This window comes from Halichoerus grypus, chromosome 8 (assembly GCF_964656455.1).
Source record: "Halichoerus grypus chromosome 8, mHalGry1.hap1.1, whole genome shotgun sequence".
NCBI classification, from domain to species: Eukaryota; Metazoa; Chordata; class Mammalia; order Carnivora; family Phocidae; genus Halichoerus; species Halichoerus grypus.
In genome coordinates this window covers 5,655,077-5,662,845 of record NC_135719.1, presented here as the reverse complement: position 1 = coordinate 5,662,845, position 7,769 = coordinate 5,655,077, and the positions used below count along the sequence as shown (strand labels likewise).

Genomic DNA, 7,769 nt, shown 5'->3' with positions numbered 1-7,769 from the left:
TAGAAGGCTGGAAGAAGGTTGGAGCTGGGGAGGCAGGAAAGAGGGACTGGGAGAAGGGGCGGAAAAGGGAGGGGGGAGAGGAAGTTAGAAAGGTTGATAGGGAGAGAAGGAAGGGGAGGTCATGGACAGCATTCTTTTCCTGAGGGCTTGAGGCTGGTCTGGGGACGGAAGCGGTCACCGTTGCCTAAGCCCTCTGGAGCTCTGAGGCCTCATGGGGGAGGCTTAGGTTCCAGGAGCTCCTCTGAGCAGCCCTGGCTCAGAGAGACACAATGGGCTCTGTGGTGGGAACTCGAGGGTGCTGAATTTTAGCATCTGCTCCTGTCCCTTCCCCCCATTGTTGAGAAGGCAGTGCTAATAAAACTAATGGACCAGTTTTAAAGTCTTACACAAATGAAGTGCACTACCTTGGCTATAAATGCAGCATGTTTTACTCCTAAGTGTGGACGATGAGGAGGAAGGAAGAATACGGACACAAAAAGAAATAATTGAGGGAGTATGGAAAAGCCTATTGATAAGGATGCTCATAGGGATATTACTTACCATAATGAACAATTAGAAACAAGAGAGATGCCCAGTAGTAGACCTGGTTAAAAATGTATGCTACGCAAAAAAAAAAAAAAGAAAAAAGTATGCTACGCTCCTGTGATAGAATACATTAAAAATGAAGGTATGCGAGAATTTTTTTTAAAAAGATTTCTATTTATTTATTTGACAGAGAGATAGCGAGAGCAGGAACACAAGCAGTGGGAGTGGGAGAGGGAGAAGCAGGCTTCCCGCTGAGGAGGGAGCCCGATGCGGGGCTCGATCCCAGGACCCTGGGATCATGACCTGAGCCGAAGGCAGATGCCCAACGACGGAGCCACCCAGGCGCCCCGAGAATTTTTAATGTTATGGAAAAGTGCTGTGATATACTGCTGTCCTGGGGAAAAGTGCTAAAAGAATACGCACTGAATAATCCTTTTTCTAAAAGTTTTTTCTTTGTTTGTTTGTTTGTTTGGGGGTTTGGGGGTAGTTTTTGTTTTAGTAAGCTCCATGAACAATATGGGGCTTGAATTCACACCCCAAGATCAAGAGTTGTATGCTCCAGCAACTGAGCCATCCAGGCAGCCCCTTTTTCTAAAAGTTTTAAATGCAAACTATGCATAGAAAAGAGACAGGATAGTCACCAAAATATCAACTCAGTACACTTAAGATTTGTGAGCTTTATTACATATAAATTATTTCTCAAAAGAAGTTTTAGAAAATATTGACCCAGGCTGCTTTAGTGGTCACTCTGGAGTCATTCTGGTCTGGCAGGTGAAATTATGGGTTTGTTTGTTTGTTTCTTTAAGGATTTTATTTATTTACTTTAGAGAGAGAGAGCAGGGTGGAGGGGCAGAGAGAGAGGGAGAGAATCTCAAGCAGACTCCCCAAGCCCAACTTGGGCTGGATCCCACGACCCTGAGATCATGACCTGAGCCAAATCAAGAGTCCGAGGCTAAACAGCTGGAGCCACCCAGACGCCCCTAATTATGGGTATTCTTCATTGTGTTTTGTTTTCCAACATTTTGGTAGTAAATATGTAGACAGACCACTCTATCTATTTATGGGGGAGCACTATGTGGGGGAGTCTGGCAGTGCCTTGGAGGGAAGGCGGCAGAGGACCGGTGCGGAGGCACTTAAGCCCGGCCCGGCCTGCCAGGTGGGGGAAAAGGCTGACACTTGCCCTCCGGTTTCTCCATCCCCTGGACCAGCCAGCTCGGGCCGGCTCAGCCACGAACACGCCCAGAACTGGTTGTTTCAGGAACCGCCCTGAGAGCGGCTGTTGCTTTCCTGGAAGATAGAGCCAGGATGTAGGGCCTGGAGAGGGACGAGCCAAGGTCCCTTGATAAATGCTGGATATTTATAACCATCTCTCTCACCCCTCCCGCAGATCTCTTCGTTGGGTTTCACTCTCACCGCGTGGCCCACTGCAGGTTAAAGGGATGCGGTGAGCAGTATTCACCGCGGGCGGAGACGTGGGTGGTTTCGTGGCGGTAGCTCTGAGCTCGGCTCTCACTTGCCTCGTACTGGAAACAATACTGCCATTATTGAGCGCTGACCATGTGCCAGTTGCATGCCTACATAATTGCATTTCTCACCACAACCCTGTGAGGTCTCTACTGCTCTGATGCCCACTTTGCTGATAGAGAACTGGAGGCTCAGAGAGGTTAAGGAGCCCGCCCTAGGTAACACAGCCCATTAGGTGGTAGTAGATCTACCACCTAAGAGTAGGTAGTAGGAAGGATTCCAACCCCCGCGCGCCGGTTCCAGCTAGTGAGCCTGTCCCCTACGGGGCCCTGGACCGCCGAGGCCGGGCCTCCCAAGGTCGGGGAGGGCGCAGCCCCGCAGACCCCGCGGCCTCCTGCGGCTGGCGAGCTGTCGTGCGGCCACGTCCCGACTGGGGGAGGCGGGCACAGCGGCGAGTGCGGAGTGGCCGTCCCCGCCCGAGGCGGGTGGCAGCGGCGGGGCCCTGCTGGGCAGCGGGCGAGCCCGAGGGCGCCTCCGGACAGTTCCCATAAACAGGGGCGGGGCGGGGCGGGGCTTGGCCGCGGCCCCGCATTTCCGGGGACGCCGCGCGGGACGGAGGGTGTGCGCGGGGACACTGCGTCCCCCGGGAGTGCGTCGGGCCGGCCAGGCAGGCGGGGCGAGCCTGGGGGCGGCCCGGGAAGAGGAGCCGCGCCGGAGAGGTGGCCCTGCCGGGGGCGGTGGTCGCGCGGGGGCCGTGACCCTCGCAGGTAGGCGCGGGGGGCAGGGCGGCCGGGAGCCGAGGCCCTGGGAGAGGGACGGACGAGGGCGAGGCCGCCGAGGCCGCCGCCGCCGCCCCCGCTTCCCGCCGGGCCCCTCTCCCGAGAGGGCGCCACCTGCACGCTCTGATGGGCACCGGCGCCAGCCACTGGGGGAGCTCGTTGCCATGGCAGCGCGGGAGGCTGGGCGCTCGTTCCCATGGCCACCCGAGGCCTCGGCGCGGAGTCCTTCTAGCAGTGCCTTAAACCTACTCCTTACTCGCAGATCTGGAACGGAGAGAGAGGCGGGAATCCTGGCCCGGGCGGGGGGGAAATCATCTGGGATTTGGAAAAAGCCTGGGCCCTTCCTCGTAATGGTCGTGGTGTGGCCTTTGAATTAGGCTTTTGTCCTGGCTGTTTCTGTCTGAGTGACACGTGGATGTAGGGGTTAGGAAGGAAAGACGTTGGGATCCTGGAAATGAGGCTGATCTAGTGGCCACTCTGGAGTCGTTCTGGTCTGGCCAAAAGACTCAGAATCCCTACATCCCCCGGGGAAGGTCTTCAGCCCTCTGCTCATATTTCCCAACCTGATTGTGAGTAATTTGACTTAGGAATCATAGGATTCTTGTTAAGAGTCAAATGCTGCAAGAACGGTGAAGGGCATACTTTTTTTTTAAATTGTGGTTTGTTTTTTTTTTTTTTTTTTCCATTGATGCTTTAGAACTGAAAGAGGTTTAGGAATCCACCTAGTTGCACCTTCTTACTTTCATAAGAGAAACTGGACCCAGAGAAGTTAAATTACTTCCCAAGATGACAGTGGGTTGGGAAGGTCAGCATTTGAGGCCAGTATCCTGACTTAAAGGCTATGGCTGTTGCCTTTTTGGTTATTTTACTGAAGCTCAGGGAAGTCTGGCATAAGTCCCCTGGCAACCCTGGGGCTCAAGCTTTTGGTGACAGGTGACCTAAAGATGGGCCGTGGAGGCTGGAGCCTTGGGGAGAGCTGAAAGAACCCCTCTCCCTTGTGCGTCAGTCCTGTGCCTTGGGGCTCTTGCTTTAATATGATATTTGACAGGATGGCCTTAAATAAAGCCCCAGGAGCCGCGCATTCAGCAGCTCTCCAAAATACCGTTTCTTCTGAAGCCAACAGATCTGTTCAGACTGTATGAGCACCCTTTGGCTGCCCTAAAGCAGGGAAGTGGGACTTCCCCCCATCAGTGAGGTGCCTTTTCCTTTGAAAAAGTTAAGAGGGAGGTGGGAAGAGAGATCCAGGAAGGAACACTTGAATGAATCATTTGGAAATGATTCGAGGCAGTCAGCTAGAGCAGAAAACTCACGTATTCATTTATTAAACATTTACTGGGTACCCACTGTTTGCAAGCTCTGCACTGGGGCAGAAGATTAAAAACCTGCGTTAGGCAGGTCTGGTCCCCACACTCAAGAAGCTTGTAAAAGAGATGGCCAGAGAGAAATGTGACGTGTAAATGAGCATGTCACTAGAGCACAATGCGTGCCTTAATGGAAATCTGAGCACAGGGCAGCGGAGCCCAGAGGAGCGGCTCCGGAAATCAGCTGAAAACAGCGTGAGTCTAGCCTGCACCGCCTGGGAGCCCTTCTGGGGCTCTGCCGAGGGGGCCCTGGCCAGTACCTTTGTTGGGAGACAAAGGAATGAGTGACTGAAAGTGTCTAGACAAATGTGGCCCAGGATGGGGATTCTCGGGAAAGAAGAGTTTTAGGGACCCAGATAAACTGTAAACTCTATGAAGGCAGCGACCTGTCTGTTTCCTTCAGTTTCTGCAGCGCTTACAAGGTAACACGTGGACAAGAAAGATTTGTTGAGCGGATGAAAGAAGGAAGGAAGGGAATAAAAGAGGGAGGGAATGGGGGAGAAGAGGAAGGAAGGAAGGAAGGAAAGGGACAGCAGTTTATATGATTAGGAAGAGGATGGCTGTAAGTTGAGACAAAACCCTGGTTGAAATTCTAACTACAGGTTCTGGAGTCCGATCTGGGTTCTGGTGCTACTCCTGACTTACTGCTTGTGTGACCTTAGGAAGTCCCTGAACCTCTCTGTGCCCCAGTTTCTCACCTCGGGAGTGGGGATATAGTAATTCCTATCTCTCTCTGTTGTGAGAATTACATAAAAGATTGAACAGAAAAAGCTCAGCACAGTGTCTGCCTCAGTGAGTAGTAAGTATTCAGTAATAGCCTTACAAACGTCAACTTTGCTTTAGGTGAAATAGTTTGCCAAGCAATTCATGTCAAGGTTATAAAACTACTCCAAAAATGAGATAAATAATTTCTTTTTACCTGATAAAGGCTAATTGTGAAAGGTGCCTGGGTCTGCAGATTAGCATACCTCAAAGAAATGGTTCTTTACCTTTTTTTTTTAAAAATTTTATTTATTTATTTGACAGAGACACAGCAAGAGAGGGAACACAAGCAGGGGGAGTGGGAGAGGGAGAAGCAGGCTTCCCAGGGAGCAGGGAGCCTGATGCGGGGCTCGATGATCATGACCTGAGCCGAAGGCAGATGCTTAACCACTGAGCCACCCAGGTGCCCCGGTTCTTTACCTTTTTTTTTGTAGGGGGAAGGGAACAGTGATCTTTTTGAAAGCAGATGAAAGCTCTGCTCTCACCAGAGACCACATATCATTCTTAGGGTTCATAGCTCCCTGAAGCCCGCCCTTGCTGCTCATGCTGTCATGAAAGAACTGAGGCAGAATTCACAGAGGAAGAGCCTGGGAAGAGCAAGGTGGGCCTGCTCTCATTCAGGGGGTTTGTGGGGTCCCTGCAGAAACCACAGCTGGAGGAGCTGGAGCTCTGCCTAGGCAGCTGGGTGGTCCAGGCCCCGGGCCCAGGTCCCCTAGAGACCCTCCTCTGCTTCGGACAAGCTGGGCCCACTTGGAGCCTCAGAGTGTCCTCCGGCCTGATGCTTCCTCACAACGCATTGATGGGGCTGCCGGGAGTCCTGGGCCAGGGTGCCTGTGTGCAAGACAGTTGTCACAGCACGGATCTTTGGTGTCCCCACACCAGCTCTGTGAGTGTTGTCTCTTAATACCACTGCTTTAGGGTGTGGCAGGTGGGGACACCTCCCTCCACCATGACCAGACAGGACAGTAGTCCTCTCTTTGGAGCTGCAGGAAATCTGTGGACCCTGCCTGTCTATCCCCACCACCCTGATGGGCTCGCCTGTCTTGGCCCACTCTGTAGGAAGCAGTGGAACCAAGAGCAAGGTGATCTCTCTGGCAGCCACCGGGTGACCCGAGGTGACCAGGAAACTACAGGGATCAGAGAGCCCCTCATCTTTGTGAAGGGAGAGCCTTGGGCTTCTGGAAAGGAGGTTAGTTTCCTGGGGTGGAGGAAGGGCCCTGACCCGGGCCTTCTTTCCCTTCATGGGGCAATGGCCAGGAGTCTGGAGCTCAGAGTGGGATTCAAGGAGGAAGAACTTGGTGGCAAAGGGGGCAATGGATTCCTGATTTCTTGGCATCTTGGGAAGGGAGGGGCCTCAGGCCTGATAAGCCAAAATGGAAACCAAGCTTTCCTGGATCCTTAGAACATCTACCTCCCACCTAAGAGTGGGTGCTGTGGTGTCAGAGAAGGAAAGTCCCTGAGCAGTCACTGCGCCTCTTCCGGGTGGCAGGTGCCAAGCGTCAGCCAGGCCAACCACCCAGGCCCCCTAGGCGCCCCCTGTGAGCAGGACTGCAGGCCCAGGCAGACAGGCCCCCCCACCGCCCCCCGCAACTGGTGTTGGGGGCAGGGGAGTGACAGTGGTAACGTCATGTTCTACCCTGTCAGGACTGGGACAGGTTGAGCCCTGCTGGTTGCACCCCAGCCCTGTGGGGCAGGGGGGTCCCCTCCCAGGGAGTGGCCAACTCAGGCCCCAACAGGCCCCGGCGGGGCTGGCACTGGGGCGGGGGGTAGGCTGTTCACCACAGGGAGCGCGGCGGGGCCCGGGCTGGGCAGGCCGGTTCCTTCTGCCCTGGAGAGTTGCAGACTCAGCACTGGGCTTGCAGGAGGCAGCTGAACCCGAGGGGAGAGGCCAGAAGGGGCTCCTCGGGGCCGGGCGCGTAAGACGGTTAAGTTACCGAGGTCGTGGCAACTTGCGGGTAGGGGAGGCGAGCCGCCGCCTCAGGAAGCCTGGCTCTGCTTGGGGGGCGCTCACCGGGGGCCTCACCACCGGTGCCCAGATGTCAGGGACTCTGCTCAGTTCTGCTCAGCCCCGGGAGGGACTGCTGGCGTGCCCATCTCACAGATGAGGAAGCTGAGGCTCAGGGACATCGTGTGGCTGCCTCACAGCCCACAGAGTAACGGATGGTGCTGACATTCTTTGGACAGAACTGGCGTGCTTCGCAGCTGCATCCTACCACCTACCAGAGCCAGAAACCCAGGGACCCGTGGAGGGGTCAGAACAGAGTGGGGGGCGGGGATGAGGCCATTCCCATGTGTTGCCAGACGCTGGTTAAAAGCTGCCCACGAGGCCTGAAGGCAGCGTTGGTGCTGCCCCCGTGAAGGCCCTGTGCTGCGGAGGGCGCTGCCCCCGGGAGGCTCCCAGCCCCCAGGATCTGGAAGTCACTGGCCGATTTAAAAGCACACACAGTGTGCCAGCTGGTGTCGCTTCCTCATCAAAATGTATTGATGCCGCTGCCCAGCCCCTGGGGAGGAGACACCAGCAGCGTGCCCAGCCAGGGCGTGGGGGGGCAGCTGCAGCTGCAGCCTGCCATCAGAGGACGGCCCAGGGCTACGAGGGGATGGTGGCAGGGGGCCAAGGCCCGGGGAGCTGGGCCGCAGCCCGTGCGTGTCTGTGAGGCCTGGCCAGGCAGCCTGCCAGCAGAGCCCGGGACGGGGAGGAGCACGGTGCCACTCCAGAGCGGGGGTGGATGGGACCTCTGGGTTCAGGCTTCACCGGGCTTTGGCAGGAGGCCCCTCCCCCGTGGCCAACAAACAAAGCAGTGACTCCCAGAGTAGAACTGTGGGAGCTGGAAAGCAAGGTTGCCCTGGGTGGGAATGAGAGCAGGCGGGCCTGGCCAGG

The 7,769-nt window shown here is 55.5% G+C and overlaps 1 protein-coding gene across 6 annotated transcripts in view; it reads left to right on the top strand.

Annotated features, from left to right (window-relative positions):
* Positions 1-2,596: 2,596 nt before the first annotated feature.
* SEMA4B (semaphorin 4B) overlaps positions 2,597-7,769 on the top strand; it is a 38,587-nt gene continuing 33,414 nt past the window's right edge. For 3 of the 6 annotated variants that reach the window (XM_078078863.1, XM_078078864.1, XM_078078861.1), the window contains exons 1-3: positions 2,597-2,756; positions 5,400-5,492; positions 5,951-6,080. The gene's annotated coding sequence lies outside the window, so the exon portion shown is untranslated. The remainder of the gene's footprint in view (positions 2,757-5,399; positions 5,493-5,950; positions 6,081-7,769) is intronic. The other 3 variants (XM_078078865.1, XM_036095645.2, XM_078078862.1) reach the window with 1 other exon arrangement.